Here is a 15,169-nt window from a genome sequence, read left to right on the forward strand (position 1 = left end):
CTGCTCTGCCCATCTGGACTGTGCCCTTCCCCAGTTTCTTCCACAGTCAATGGAACCATACTCCCACTCCCTGTCAGCTGCTCGGCCTCCCCCTCCAAATCAGATTCCGACAGGGGCATGAAAAGTACTTTCATTTTCAGTTCATTCTGGGGGCCCTTCCCAGAATATAATATTCTACAGGACACTAACAGAGGCAGAATAGAATATTTTCCCTAAAGGAGGAGAAAACTCTCCTTAACAAAGGCAGAGAGCAGCTCCAGTCTTTCTAGAGCCTCAAGCAGAAGTGTGAACATCCTAGGCTTTAGGAATGGATATTTTATATCCTTTCACAAAGCCAGGCCATTCTACTCATAAGCAAAGGGCAGCCAGCGACTCCAAATAAGCAAGGAGGTGAAACTGACAAGATTAGCTGAGACAAACAAGACACTTAGGAGTTGCATTTCCCCTTTTGCCTGTGGAGCCAGTCATGACCTTTACATGACCCCATAGGAATTTGGAAACAGTCATTAAAATATTAAAGGACGCATTCTTCCACAGGAACAGACATCTCAATCACAAAGCCCCCAAAATCGTATACAAGCCCATCCACTCTCAACCACAAATTGTCAGCCATCCCAGAAACATGCTCTGTCACCGTTGCACTTCCTTTATATCTTATGGGAGGGGCAACCACCTCCAAGCCTTACTCCCAAGTCACCCCTTTTGTTTCAGCCGCTCCCACCTTCTAGCAGCTCTGTGCATACACGCACTGGGAAAAGGCTCCCCTTGCTTCTCTGCCTCACTGCTGCCAGACTCCAGAGGCTCCGGAATCAGCACCCCACTCCCAGATGTTCCTGGCCCCATTTCTGCATCGGATTCAGGACCCTCATCTGAGTCCTCCCCAGACTCCCGGACTGGCGCATGTTCCTCCCCACTGTCCGATTCTGCTGCCATCTCCACAGGCTGCCGGCGGACAACAATAGTAGTTTTGATTAGTCAGTAAATGAACGGTTGTAAGTCTAGGACTACCTGTACAGCAAACAAACAAATAAACAACTGCAGGAAATATATGTATGTATATATACGTATGTATTTCAATTGTAAAAGTCTGACTGTAAAAGCCTGACTCACAGACGAACACAATACAGAAGCCTGATGATGGCAGATGAGATTCTGCCGAAACGTTGCTACAACTTTAAAAGCACAACTATAATGACGTGGGAAAATATCTGAACAAAGCTGAATACCATACATGTATTTCAATATATCTATATTTTTATATATATCATGCAAGGGAGTTTGAGATTCCTAATTTTGGAATAGTTAGTGAGACAACGATTAGTATATCTTGTCATTCTCTCTGCCTCGGAGCTTCCTTCAATTCTCACCCCCACCCCAAATGAAGCCTTCCACCAGCTTAGAGAATAAACATCACAAGGAAGAGAGGCTCAGAAAATATTTCCCAAGTTCCACTCAATTTTTTGGTTCAGGAAAGATAGCCTAAGTAGTTCAAGGGCCCATTAATTCTTATTTATTCTGGTTGCCTGTCTCTTCTCAATACACTCCAAAATTCTCTTTAATGTATCTGAAAATGATGTAGGTTGTGTTTACAGAGGAAAAACAGATACATCTTGTGAAACAAAAACCATTCATTATCAGGCTCTTTGTACAGAGGGAAAGGAGTGGTTACATACACAGATATTCTCAGAGGCAACAACAGAGTGACTTACAATGAACAGCAGGGACAGCATTAATTGATAAAATCATAGAATCCTAGGACTCTCTCTGGGTACGATGAAAATATATCCACTGAATATGACTCCGCATTGGCAACAGGAAGGGCATCTGGCCAGTAAACACTCTTCTCCATTCAGTTGCCCAGACCTCACCCCACATGGGATTATGGCCAGGGGTGGGATTCAGCAAATTCGGGCTGGTTTGGGCAAACCGGATGTTAAATTTACATCTGGTTCACCGAACTGGCAGGTGAACCGACCTGCTGGCCCCACCCACCCTGCCCCTCCCCTCCCAGGAGTCTCCACGTGGCCTGTTTTGGATGCAGGTAACTGCAGGGTCCATGTGGAGGCTCTAGGAGGGCGAAAAATGGTCCTTCTGGAAGTTCCAGAAGTCTGGAAATGGGCCTGTTTCATGCTTCCGGAGTTCAGGGTAGGCCGTTTTCGCCCACCCAGAGGCCTGAGGAAAGCCTCCGGACTCTGGGAAAGGTGAAAAATAGCCCTCCCGGATGTTCTGGTAGGCCATGCTCCCCATGGCCACGCCCACCCAGTAACCGGGCAGAGAACCCGTTGTTGGGATTTCTGAATCCCACCCCTGATTACAGGGTCATTAAAAGGAGATGATTGTAGAGTCCTAGGACCGGAAAGGACTCTGCTCAAGGCAGGAGATTTGGAAGCATCCCGGACAAAATTGTTCTCCAATCCTTTCTTGACACCTTTAGTGATGGAGGGCCCACAACTTCTGAAGGCCAAACTCTTCCATGGATTCTCTCTGTCAGAAAATTCCTCCTTATTTCTAGACTGGATCTCCTTCGGACCAGCTTCCAACCCTTGCTTCTCTCAAGGGCTACGGAGAATAAATCGGACACCCTTGTGGCAATCCTTCAATACTCAATTGTTTAACGAAAAGAAGGATCAGGGGTGAGGCGATAGCGGTCTTCCAAGGTTTGAAGGGCTGCCGCAAAGAAGAGGGAGTCAAGCTATTCTCCAAAGCACCAGAAGGCAGGACCAGAAGCAACGGGTGGGAATCAGTCAAGGAGAGATCCAACCTAGAACTAAGGAGAAATTTGCTGACAAGGAGAACAATTAATCAGTGGAACAACTTGTCTCCTGGAGTTGTGAATGGTCCAACACTGGAAGTTTTTAAGAAGCAATTGGATAACCATTTGTCTGAAGTGGTGTAGAGTTTCCTGCCTAAGCAGGGGGTTGGACTAGAAGACCTCCAAGGTCCCTTTCAACTATTCTATTCTATTCTATTCTATTCTATTCTATTCTATTCTATTCTATTCTATTCTAACCATTGATTAGTTCTGTGGGCCCCTTGGAGCTCTCTGAGCTTGGCTGCTTTTTTGCAGACATTTCATTACGTGACTAGGTGACATCATCAGTCTTAGCAGGGAGTGGGGTTTGTCAGTCTTCCGTGTTGGTGGGAGTGGTCCTAGAAGTTCTTTGGTGGGGCCATTTACTCTTACCTTGTTTGGCAATTCTTCTGAGATCACTCCCACCCACACTGACATGGCAAGCTGCTAGAATGTAATCCGAGAGCAAACCCCGTTCCTTACTAGTACTGATGAGGGTACCAAGCTGGGTCATGAAATGTCTGCAAGAAAACAACCAAGCTCAGAGAGGAGCAAAGACCCCATAGTTGCCCTCCTCCTCCTCCTCCTCCTCCTCCTCCTTCTTCTCTTCTTCTTCTTCCTCCTCCTCCTCTTCTTCCTCCTCTTCCTCCTCCTCCCCCCTCTTCCTCCTCCTCCTCCTTCTCTTCTTCTGCTTCCTCCTCCTCCCCCACCTTTTCCTCCTCCTCCTCTTCCTCCTCCTCCCCCCTTCTTCCTCCTCCTCTTCCTCCTCCTCCTCCCCCTCCCTCCTCCTCCTCCCCCTTCCCCCCTCCTCCTCCTCCTCCTCCTCCTCCCTCTCCTCCTCCTTTCTGCAAACCCCAATCCTTTCTAGACCTGATGATGTTGCCTACTTGGGTCATGAAACATCTGCAAGAAAATAACCAAGCTCAGAGAGGAGCAAAGACCCCCATAGTTGCCCCCCTTCCTCCTCCTCCTCCTCCTCTTCTTCCTCCTCCTCCTCCTCCTCCTCCTACTACTACTACTACTACTACTACTACTACTGTCCACACTCTCCTTTAGCATTGATGGTGTTACCTAGTTGGGTCATGAAACTTCTGTAAGAAAGCAACCAAGCTCAGAGAGGAGCAAGGACCCCATAGTCACCACCACCCTCCTCCTCCTCCTCCTCCTCCTCCTCCTCCTCCTCCTCCTCCTCCTCCTCCTCCTCCTCCCTGTAAACTCCATTCCTTTCTAGCACTGATGATGTTATCTGGTTGGGTGATGAAACATCTGTAAGAAAGCAACCCAACTCAGAGAGCACCAAGGACCACACAGTCCTCCTCCTCCTCCTCCTCCTCCTCCTCCACCACCTCCTCCTCCTCCACCACCACCACCACCACCACCACCACCTCCTCCTCCTCTCTGCACATCCCACTCCCTTCTAGCAATGATGATGTTACCTAGTTTGCTAATGAAATGTCTGCAAGAAAACAACCCTGAGCTAGAAATGTTCTCCTTTATTGATTGGTTAGCATAGAGGGTGGCATGAATTAACATTCATTGATTAAATTTGTACTGCAAACATCTCAGTTTTCCCCTTCCATGCACATGTGAGCAGAACATGTTATACTTCTTAGAATGCAGCTCTTTAATGTTAATCTGAACCCTGTATTAGCATAGCTTGAAATGAGTCATGTCCAAAGAATATTGAATAAGTTGTATTTCGACACAGCTACCAAGCTTTTGTGGTTAAGCTCCCTTAGAATCTCTGCTACATGACCTTAAAAAAAAAAAATTACATTTATTCCTTTTAATTTATATGCTGCAAAGGCAACTCTGGGAGGCTTACAAACAGTACGACTCTAGGCCACACCTAGAATACTGCATCCAGGTTTAGTCACCACACTATGAAAAAGATGTTAAGACTCTAGAAAAAGTACAGAGAAGAGCAACCAGGATGATGAGGGGACCGGAGGCTCGAACATATGAAGAACGGTTACAGGAACTGGGCTTGGCTAGTCTAGGGAAGAGAAGGACCAGGGGAGACAGGATAGCGGTCTTCAATATTTGAGGGGCTGCCACAGAGAGGAATGGCGGTCAAGCAATTTTCTAAAGCACCTGCAGGCCAGACAAGGAATAATAGATGGAAACTGAACATGGAGAGATTCAACCTAGAAATAAAGAGAACTTTCCTGACAATGAGAGCAATCAACCCATGGAACAGAAGTTGCCTTCAGAGGTTGTGGGAGCTTCATCGCTGGAAGCTTTCAAGAAGAGACTGGACTGCCATCTGTCAGAAATGGTCTCCTGCTTGGGCGGGGGTTGGGCTAGATGACCTACCAGGTCCCTTCCAACTCTGTTATTCTGAAAACCTGGAAGTCTTTTGCGTTTGTTTCAGATGGATTGCGTATTCATCTGCAATTTCTTTTAGAACGGAACAAAAGAATTTCCGATGATTTTGCTACCGAAAGACAGAGAAAGAGCTTAATTTTCCTTGCTGCTTGTACACATGAGTTAAAAAACCTTTATAAATAACAGTGATTTGTGCCACTGTAGTTTCTTCTCTTCTCTTTCCCCCCTTTCCCTCATCAAGAGGAATCTTCTTCTCTTCCTTCCTTCCCCTTTCTCTCCTTCCTTCCTTCCTTCCTTCCTTCCTTCCTTCCTTCCTTCCTTCCTTCCTTCCTTCCTCCCTTCCCTCCTTCCTTCCTTCCTTCCTCCCTTCCCTTCCACCTCTTTCCCTCCCACCCTTCTCCCCTCCCTTCTCTCCCTCCTCCCTCCCTCCCTCCATTTTTGGGGCTTTTAAAGCACAAATCAGTCAAAGTTACTTTTCCCCTTTGCTTTTCCTTCAGACAGAAGCATTCAAGTAGAAGACAACCCAGAGAAGTTTCTTTAAACATGAAATAAGATTGCAATGGGCTACACAATGCATTTCTTAAATGAAGGCATTCACCCTTTAAAAATTTAGCCCTTTTATATTTAGCCCTGGAGGGATTTTTGCAACCCATTTTAGTAAAACTGGGACTTTTCCTTCCTTTCTTTTTCATCCAATGCCTCAGAATCACAGGAGAGCAAACTGGAGCGTGATTGATTTTGGAATTTCTTGATTCTCATAAAATATTTATAGGGCCTCAAGTCAAAGCACAAGGTATGCGCGATCCTTCTAGCACTATTTGTCAAAGGGCAGAGGAACTATTTTTCAAAATCCAAGCTGCTCGCTCTCTGACAGCTGTTTCGAAGAGAAAGTGATCGCTTTCCATGGACAAATATCACCCAGTTCTCTTTAGCAAGATTTATTGAGAGAAAAGTAATCAGGTTATAAGAATTCCAGGAACGCCAGCCAGCCTCCAAATGAACAAACCACAAAGCCCTTTTCCTGAAAGCAAAACCCATGGTGCAATATGGGGAGGTGGGGTAGGGGAGGTTGGTTAAAAAAATATCGAAGTGGCAGCTGGAATGTGTGAATCCAACCCCGACCCACTTTTACGTACATTGCAGCTGTGACACAGAGGAAAAGGAGTGCGTGTGGCAATCATTGGTGGGATTCAATTTTTTTTTTTACTACTGGTACTGTGGGCGTGGCTTGGTGGGCGTGGCTTGGTGGGTAGTGGCAGGGGGAAGGTTAGTGCAAAATCCCCCTTCTCTCCCCACTCCACTAACCTGCTTTCCAGCTCTGTTCTCCTGTGCAGGGCAACCAATCAGCTGGGACTCAATGAGAGGCAGAGAAGAGATGGGGGGCGGGGCCAGTCAGTGGTAGGATTGGCCGGTTCTCTGAACTATTCAAAATGTCTGCTACCGGTTCTCCAGAACTGGTCAGAACCTGCTGAATTTCACCTTTGTTTTCAACAGTGAGGAGTCAAAGCAGCCATCTCGACGAGTTAGAACATAGGCAAGATAGAACATAGTATGCACAATCATTTTTTTAGTATTTATTTGGTTTGTCAATTGCTTACAAGATAACAGGTATAAGTAAAAACATAGTTATGAATACATGGATACATATAAGAAAAATAAAAGAAACAATAGGACAGGGACGGTAGGCACGTTGGTGCGCTTATGCACGCCCCCTACAGATCTCTTAGGAAAGGGGTGAGGTCAATAGTAGAAAGTCTAAGGTTAAAGTTTTTGGGGTTTGGGGAAGAAACCACAGAGTCAGGTAGAGGATTCCAGACATTGACCGCTCTGTTGCTGAAGTCACATTTCCTGCAATCAAGTTTGGTGCGATTAACCTTGAGTTTGTATCTATTGTTTGCTGTTGTGTTGTTATGGTTGAAGCTGAAGTGTTCATTGACAGGTAGGACATTGCAATGTATGATTTTATATACTATACTTAGATCAGACTGAAGGTGGCGTAGTTCTAGATTTTCTAGGTCTAGAATTTCGAGTCTGGTGGCATAAGGTCTTCTGCAACGAGTAGAGGAGTGGAGAACTCTTCTTGTGAAATATTTCTGGACTTTCTCAACTGTGTTAATATCAGATACGTAATGTGGCTTCCAGACTGATGAGCTGTATTCGAGTATTGGTCTAGCAAATGTTTTGTATGCTCTAGTTAGTAGTGTGATATTACCAGAGAAAAAGCTACGTAAGATTAGGTTAACAACTCTTAAGGCCTTTTTGGCTATGTAGTTACAGTGGGCTCTAGCACTTAGATCTTTAGAGATGAGTACTCCAAGATCTTTGACAGAGTTTGGATCATCAACAAGGTCTTGACTATTCAGCCTGTATTTTATTTTCTGATTTTTTTTTTTGCCAATATGTAGGACAGAGCATTTATTTGTTGAGATTTGAAGTTGCCATTTGATTGACCATTCTGATACATAGTCAAGGTCTTGGAGATCTTCTAGCCCAACCCCTTGCTCAGGCTGGAAACCCTATATACCACTTCAGACAAATGGTTATCCAACATCTTCTTAAAAACTTCCAGTGTTGGAGAATTCACAACCTCTGGAGACAAATTGTTCCACTGATTAATTGTCCTGACTGTCAGGAAATTTCCTCCTTAGTTCTCGGTTGCTTCTCTCCTTGATGAGTTTCCATCTGTTGCTTCTTGTTCTGCCTTCAGGTGCTTTGGAGAATAGCTTGACCCCCTTTCATCTTTGGGGAAGCGCCTCAAATAATGGAATAGTTCCAAAGGTGGTTTTTCAAGAGGCAACTGGACTTTCTGGGTTTTTTTTCTTTTTCTGAATCTTGTTCAATCAAGATTCAGCAGTCCATCTGTTATTGAGAAGACAAAGGCCACCCTTTTGAAGACAGCAAAGTCCACATTTTGGGCAGAGAGGACCGCTGGTTTGGAAGAGGGGTCAAAGAGGCCATCTAAGGTCAAAATTGAACACCCCTCCCTCAACAGAGGGGGGGGGGCATATGACATCATCTTTCTCCAGTCTACAACACAGCCCTTTCAGCAGTTGCAATAGGGCTCCACACCCAATTGCACCAGTGGTGAGATTCAAATGTTTTTACTACTGGTTCTGTAGGCGTGGCTTGGTGTGGGAATGGCAGGGGAAGGAGACTGTAAAATCCCCATTCCCTCCCCACCTGCTTTCCAGTTCTGTTCTCCTGTGTAGGGCAACCAAAGAGGATCCAGCCAATCAGCTGGGACTTGGGAGGCAGGGAATAGAGGTGGGCAAGAACAGTCAGAGGTGGGATTGGACGGTTCTCTGAACTACTCAAAGTGTCAGCTACCAGTTCTCCAGAACTGGTCAGAACCTGTTGAATACCCACCTCTGAATTGCACCACTCAGGTGACCCCGAGGACACAGATAAACCTCTCCAAGTGGCCTCAACGGCTCTCTAAAAAGGATGCAAACGAGACCAGCTGTCTGCAAGGCGTATAAATCCTTCCATTCCCCACCATCCAGTCAGAGCTGAAGAAGCTTCTTGGATGAGAAGCGAAACACCTACAAAGAAAAAAACCAGAAAGTCTAGTTGGCTCTTGGAAAAAAAAAAAAAAACACCTTTGGGACAACCGTGACCCGGATGGCTGAGAATCTCCATCGACAAACTGGAAGACTGTTTTGTTCTTTTGTTCTTCGCTTTCTGCCTTCCCTATAAATCAAAATACCGATAAATTCTTTAGCAGCTGGAGAACTCACAAGCAGGTTATTCCCAACTGGGCTTGCAAAACGGATACACATAAATAAGGAGAAGGCAGATGCTTCCACTGACGCCTGGATCTGTTGTTGATTTTGAAGGTGGGTGATATTGACTCTCCCTGCCTCCTTCTCTGTTGTCCTTTAAATGCAAGAACTAGCACAGCAGATGATGGAGGTTTCAATGGAGAGGATAATGGAGGTCTTGTGGGAAGCAGTTGTTTTGGTGGGAATGTTGTGGCACAGTTGTATAAAGGCATACAGGTAGTCCTCGACTTACAGTTCATTTGGTGACCGTTCAAAGTTACAACGGCATTGAAAATGTGACTTACAGCCATTTTTTTCCACAGTTACCACCTTCTCAGCAACCTGGAATTGAGGAGAAACTTCTTAACAGTGAGGACAATTAACCTGTGATGACCCGGAGTGTAACACAAATGGAACAAAATCCAAAACGTAAATAAATGTTCTTTAAAGCCTCCAACTTGGCCCCACTGTTCAATAATTCTCAGCTGGAGATTAAACTTATTCAAAAATAGTCTTCAAAAGAAAGCAATACAGTTCGAACTTAATGAGCAGATAGAGGTGAAATAAAAAACTAAAACAAACTACAATGAAGGAATTTCCACAACGGACCAGGATAAATAATTACCAAATTTGAGGAGATAGCAAGGCACAGTCTGTTGGAAGGATGCCAAGCAAGATAACTTCAGCCCAAAATAACACACGCTTTGCTTCTGGCAATGCTGTATTTTAACTGTCTCTCTTATATACTATTCTCCCCAGCTGCAAACAATGAGGGGGATCATGGCCACTTCCTCTCTCATAAGCCAAGTTGTTTCCTTTTCCATTCCTCCCTAAGTGTCCTAGGATGAAGAGGGGATGGGCCTGGTTCTTTCTCTGACTGCCCAGCTGGTCTCTGGCCTTCCCCAGCCTCCTCCACAACCTCTGGAGCCACACCTCCACTCCCTGTCGGCTGTTCCTCCTCTCCCTCAGAGTCTGACTCTAACAAGGGCATGACATAACCAGTGGAGCAGCTTTTCTTCAGAAATTGTGGGTGCTTCATCACTGGAGGTTTTTAAAGAAGAGACTGGACAGTCATTTGTCTGGAATGGTATAGAGCCGTGATGGCGAACCTATGGCAGGTGGCACACAGAGCCATTTGTGCTGACACACGAGCTGCAGGCAAACTTACCTCGCTGAGCATGTGCGCACCTCACAACTGATTTTTCAGCTGGTTTGAGGTCTTTTTCGGCCTCCCCGAGGCTTGAAAAAAGCCTCTGCAGGCTTTGCAGGACGAATAATAGGCCCATTTCATCACTTCCTGTCATACCAGAAGTGACGAAACAGGCCTCTTATTTGTCCTGCAAAGCCTGCAGAGGCTTTTTTCAAGCCTCGGGGAGGCCGAAAAAGACCTCAAACCAGCCAAAAAAATCAGTTGTGAGGCGCAGTGCAGGTAAAGAGGTGGCAGTGTGAGGGGGAATTGCACGTCCATGTGCAGGGGGCATGTGGGGAGGGGGGGCACGACACATTGCCTTCTGAGTGCTGGCAGCAAGCGCAAGCACCCGCACAATTTTTGGCACAGGAGCCCAAAAAGGTTAGCCACCACTGGTATAGAGTCTCCTGCTTGAGCAGAGGGGTTGGACTAGAAGACCTTTGAGGTTCCTTCCAGCTCTATTCTGGTTTATTCAAAGTTGCAATGGCATTGGGAAAAAAGCGACTTACGACTGCTTTTCACGCTTATGACCCTGTGGTCATGTGATCAAATTTCAGACACCTAGCAATTGACTCACATTTATGATGGTTCGCAGCGTCCCGGAGTCCTGGGATCCCTTTTTGTGACCTTCGGACAAGCCAAGTCAATGGGGAAGCCAGATTCACTTAACAACTGGGTTATTATCAGCTGCGGGGATTCACTTAACAATCGTGGCAAGGCATGGGGCAAAACTCACTTAACAAAGGTCTCAGTTAACAACAGAAATGTTTGCAGTCGTAGGACAGGGACTATCTGTGTTTGCTTCGATGGGGACGAATTCCGAATGAAATGCTAAACTTGGAACATTGGCATAGGGGCTGCACAAATACTGCTGCTTAAATGCCAAGTGATTAAAATGGGGTTTTTATGGAATGGATAGCAATAGCACTTAGACTCACAAACCACTTCAAAGTGCTTTAAGCCTTCTCTAAGCGGTTTACAGAGTCAGCCTCTTCTAACTTCATTTTACCGACCTTGGAAGGATTGAGGGCTGAGTCAACTTTGAGTCGGTCAGGAACGAACTCCTGGCAATGGGCAGAGTTAACCTGCAATGCTGCATTTAGATACATAGATACTGCAGATAGATTAGATAGATAGATAGATAGATAGATAGATAGATAGATAGATAGATAGATAGATAGATAGATAGATAGGTTGGGGGAGGGGAAAGGGCGGGAGTGGGGAGAGAGAAAACAATAGTAGTAGCTATTGTTTAGATAGATAGATTGATTGATTGATTGACAGATAGATAGATAGGTAGATAGATAGATAGATAGATAGATAGATAGATGATAGATAGATAGATGATACATAGGTAGATGATAGAAGATAGATAGATAGATAGATGATAGAGAGATAGAGAGATAGATGATAGATAGATAGATAGATAGATAGATAGATAGATAGATAGATAGATAGATAGATAGATAGATAGATGATAGATAGATAGATAGATAGATAGATACATAGATAGATAGATAGATAGATAGATAGATAGATAGATAGATAGATAAATGATAGATAGGTAGATGATAGATAGATAGATGATAGATAGATAGATGATAGATGATATAGATGATAGATAGATAGAGATAGATGATAGAGGATAGAGGATAGATGATAGATGATAGATGATAGATGATAGATAGATAGATAGATAGATAGATAGATAGATAGATAGATGGATAGATAGATAGACAGACAGACAGACAAGAGGGAAAGAGAGAGGGGGGATGGATGGGTGGATGGATGGATGAGTGGGTTAGGGAGAAAGAGAGAATAATAGCAATAGCTATTGTTAGATAGATAGAAGAGAGAGAGAGAGAATAATAGCACTTAGCCTTATATACCGCTTCACAGTGCTTTACAGCCCTCTCTAAGCAATTTTACAGAGTCAGCCTGTTGCCCCAACAATCTGGGTCCTCATTTTACCCACCTTGGAAGGATGGAAGGATGAGTCAACCTTGAGCCTGGTAAGATTCAAACTGCCAAATTGCAGGCAGCCGGTAGTCAGCAGAAGTAGCCTGCGGTACTGCACCCTAACCACTGCACCATCACAGCTCATTCAGAAAAGATATTCAAAAAGAGTGTTTTTGAATAGGGATTGATGTGCAATTAAGATTGCGGGTAGGGCTCACAACAGAGTTTTCAGTCGCTATTATGAACAGACAATGCCTTTGAATGCAGATGAATGAGCTGGGAAATGGGTTATAGATTTGGTGGGATGCTGACTTCAGAGTTGTGCAAATTGTGTTTTTGAACATGTTATGGGGCTCTGTTGACCTAGTTCAGTTCTAATAGGCCTGTCTAGTTACGTTTTCGTGCGTTGCTGGTTTGCTGCATTATGATGGATTCTACAACAGTTTTCTGCTTTTTGGTTCCTCTTTTTTATTGAAGTGTATCCTTCAACCTTTTAGTTCCCGTAGAATGGATCCTGGGTGATCCTACCATAGGCTTTAAGGATTTTTTTTCAGGTCTCCCACTCTGGGTAAGAAGAAACAGAGATCTATTCTCCAAGAAGGAAACTAGAAAAATATGCATTGAAAGATTTCAAAATAAGACTAGAAAAATCTGCAGCAGATGCTTCTCTGGAGTTGCTGGTTTGTCACCAGAGCGTTTTAAAGAAAGTATTTTGTGTATGTCACATGGCCTAGCTGCAGAGGTTTGTGTGTTCCAAATATACCCCACATCCAGAAGGGAGGGAGGGAGGGAGGAAAAGTTAGGGAGGGAGGGGGAAGGAAGGAAGGAAGGAAGGAAGGAAGGAAGGAAGGAAGGAAGGAAGGTGAGGAAAGAGAGGGAAGTGAAGGGTGAGGAAAGGGAAAGGAAGGAAGGAAGGAAGGAAGGAAGGAAGGAAGGAAGGAAGGAAGGAGAAGAGAGAGATGAAGGGAGATGTAGGAGATGAGGAAAGAAAGGGAAGGAAGGAAAGTAGGAGAGAAGGAAGGAAGGGAGAGAGGGAGAAAGGAAAGGAGGGAGGTGAAGGAGATGAAGGAAGATTGGAGGTGAGGAATGAAGGAAGGAGGGAGAGAGAAGGAACGTGAGAGAGAGGGAAGGAAGAAAAGTAGAAGAAAGAAAGACGGAAGGAAGGAGAGGTTGAGGAGGAAGAGGAGGAAAGGGGAGAGAGGAGGGAAAGAAAGAAGGAGAGGAGAGGGAGATGGAGAAAGGAAGGAGATCTTATGAGATAGTCTGCTCTACAAATATGATAAATAATAAATAAAGAAGGAGTAAGACTTTCTTTTTGTAATATCCTGCTGTTTCCCATGGCAGAAGGCAGATGGTTTTCCTCCCTCCTTCTCCCTCTTTTTCTCTTCCCTCTCCCCTTCCACAACCACTGCATTAATACATTTTATTCCTATGATTTTTAAATGATGCACGGGAGCCATCGTCCTTGTTTTATTTGTTATGCTTGGAAGCAGGCGAAAGCAATCGATACGTACGGAACAAATGGCTCCTTGCACACACAACAGCCACAACAACAGGAGGACACAGATGGGGATAATCTGGAAAACGTTAATAATAAGACTGAAATGAAAGAACTTGTAAATTGCAGCAGAAGTGGTTGATGAAAAGGTCAAGGAAGATCAAGAATCGGTCAGTGCCAGGTGAGGAGGAATTGTAGGGGTTGAGGGGTTGAAATATCTGACTTTATCCAGACATGGCATTCAGCGGGTTCTGACCAGTTCTGGAAAACCGGTAGCGGAAATTTTGAGTAGTTCAGAGAATTGTCATGTGCATTGGGCACAGGCTCCTCGGGGGCCTCTTCGTCACTGCTGCCAGCCTCCACAATCTCCGAAGGCAGCACTCCACTCCCTGATGGTCCTGGCCCCAATCCCTGCATCACCCGCAGACCCCTCACCTGAGTCCTCGCTCTCCGAGACCTCAGCTGTCCACATCTGCTGCTGATGAACCACAACATGCAGTGGGAATGTTCAGCTGAGCCCTATCAGATCCTGTCTGAACGATAAGAGAAACTTGTCCATTCAATGGCTAAGCAACCCCAGTCTTCTGTCCCTTGCAGCTACATTCTCATTTCATGAATGGGATCTGGGGACTGAGAAAGAAACGTGAGACTTAATTATGCTCTTAAAAAAAAAATCAATTCATCGGCTGCTGTGATCCTTGATGCCGTCCGTACGTTTGCTGAATAGAAGTGGCTGCTTTGCAGGGCCCCGTTGCTGATTGAACAGAATAACAGCGTTGGAAGGGGCCTTAGAGGTCTTCTAGTCCAACCCCCTGCTCAGGCAGGAAACCCTATGTTCTATCGCTAGAACAAAGTAGACTCAAGACCGGAGTTGAGTTCAGCTCTTTATTAAACTGTCAGTAACTTCAACTAAAGTTGAGCCGCGGCAGCCCCTTTTATAGCGGCTGCTGGTGGCTCGCAACCAATGGCATTTATTTAAAACTCCCGCCGCTTAGGCGGCCAATCACAACTGTTGTCATCTACCAATCGCTAGGTGGTGGTATCTGTCCAATAGGAATGAAGTATTACGAGTATGCAAAACAAGTATACTACACCCTATACCAGAGGTCCCCAACCTTTTGGATCTCAGGGACCACTAAATTCATAGTTTTCAATCCCGCCGACCATAAATACGATCCTGCCTAATGACCGGCTGGGTGGGCATGGCTAGATGGTCATGTGACTGGGTGGGCATGGCCAACTCGATGTCACTCACATTGAGGGGCGCCTTGCCAGCCTCTGTTTGCCCCTCCCCTCCCAGCCACTCCTCACCTGCCCACCCAGGCGTTTTAGGGGGCCCCAACAGGAAGCAGTTGGTGGAGCTCAGCAGCCCCCAGGAGAAAGAGTTGGCCAAACCGCTGGCTTAGTTCAAATTGGACCTGACCGAGAAGGAGGCTCAGCAGAAGCACCTCACTGAGGACTAGGAGCAGAGGCTTTCCGAGCAGAGGGAAGACCTGCAGGAGTGCACAAGGCCAGGTCCCGGCAGCCTGGAGGCTCAGCGGGCTGAGATGGTCAGCCGGTTCCAGGCCATGTTGCAGTCCCACTGGAATGAGGCCCTCCGGCTCTTCGCCACCAGCGGCCCTTCCCTCCAGCCCTCGCCCAAA

The 15,169-nt window shown here is 45.6% G+C and overlaps 1 long non-coding RNA gene across 1 annotated transcript in view; it reads right to left on the reverse strand.

Annotated features, from left to right (window-relative positions):
• Positions 1–903: 903 nt before the first annotated feature.
• Positions 904–15,169, reverse strand: part of LOC148125999 (uncharacterized) — a 153,340-nt gene continuing 139,074 nt past the window's right edge. The window contains exon 3 of the long non-coding RNA XR_015742669.1: positions 904–942. This is a non-coding gene — a long non-coding RNA (uncharacterized LOC148125999). The remainder of the gene's footprint in view (positions 943–15,169) is intronic.

The sequence above is a fragment of the Pseudonaja textilis genome, chromosome 3 (genome assembly GCF_049901715.1).
Source record: "Pseudonaja textilis isolate UNSWEBS1 chromosome 3, rPseTex1.2, whole genome shotgun sequence".
NCBI lineage: Eukaryota > Metazoa > Chordata > Lepidosauria > Squamata > Elapidae > Pseudonaja > Pseudonaja textilis.